The following is a 1,409-nucleotide window of genomic DNA, read 5'->3' on the forward strand; positions in this document are numbered from 1 at the left end:
ATTAACAATTTCTAAATCCAAAATTTTTGGCCCAATAATTTGTTTCATTTCTAATTTTTTAATTTTTAGCCCAATTACCCATTTTATTGTTTCATTTCTTAGGCCAACAAATATCCAACCCACTAAATAACCCTAAATACCTACACTAAAGTGCATAACGTTGTCTCGACTCTCGCAGCCTCGCTGATATTCCAAAACCTATACAATCGCCGATCGACACTATGACCTCCAATTGAAGCTGTAACCTCCGTCGATCGAAGCTTTGACCGTAGCGATCATTAGAACAAGGTAATCTACTAGTCTCTGACATTTCAAAATCATTGAATGTGTCATTAGTTGTATTTATATAATGTTGTTATAAATGTTAAAAAATTTAATTATAGTACGGAACCAAACCGAACTGAACCGAACGGAATCGAACCCGAACGGTTCCATAATTATATTTGGGCCCAACGATTCCATTTACTAGATACCCAAAAATTTTGGTTCCTTTAACTGAGCCGCGCCCACGTCTAATGGTGGTTGATGCACGGGGTGAAGATTTGGGGATTGCAAATGGGTGTCTTTTTTGTGTAGTGAATTTGTTGTAAAATTCGCCTTGTGCTCAAGAGGAGAGTAAAAAAATTGATAGTGTGAAGGATGAACCGAGCGTGAGTTAAAGTCCCATGCCAGATTCTGCCATGCAGCCGCATGGCTTTAAGCCGTGCGGTCGCATGGTTCAAGTGGTCTTGGCCATTTGAATCCCGGATGATGATTGTACGGTCGCACAGTGCGACCGCATGATCCAATTTTTTTTTGACCCTGCTAAAAAAAAAGAATCATGCATTGACATTTGAAATTTTGAAAATAAACGTTTGTCTCGAAATACATGAACTACACCCCCCAAATACTAAAAATAACTCCAACCAACCCGAACTCGTGTGTGATGTGTAGGGACTCGTGTGGACAGTGCTTGGATTCTTTTAACATGTATGGATGATCAATGACCTAAATAAAAAAAATAGTTTTTGAAAATGAAATTGAACAATTCCTAAATTGACGCAAAAAGCAAAATAAATAAAATTTAAAAGGATACAGTGGGTTACCTCCCACCCAGCGCTAGGTTATAGTCGATAGCTCGACTTTACCGTATTGTGTCATTCTGGTGGTCTAAGATGAACGGTAGACTTTTCCTTTGAGAAATCACCGCTCCAATAGTGCTTTAAACGCTGTCCATTAACCTTAAATGTCCCCTTACTATCATGAGTGATCTCAACTGTTCCATGAGGAAATACCTGTGTAATAGTATAGGGACCAGACCATCTCGATCGCAGCTTTCCTGGAAACAACTTAAGCCTAGAGTTGTAGAGTAACATTTTTTGCCCCACTATAAATTCACGCCTCTGAATATGCATATCATGCCACTTCTT

The sequence above is a fragment of the Olea europaea genome, unplaced genomic scaffold (assembly GCF_002742605.1).
Source record: "Olea europaea var. sylvestris unplaced genomic scaffold, O_europaea_v1 scaffold3546, whole genome shotgun sequence".
Lineage (NCBI taxonomy): Eukaryota > Viridiplantae > Streptophyta > Magnoliopsida > Lamiales > Oleaceae > Olea > Olea europaea.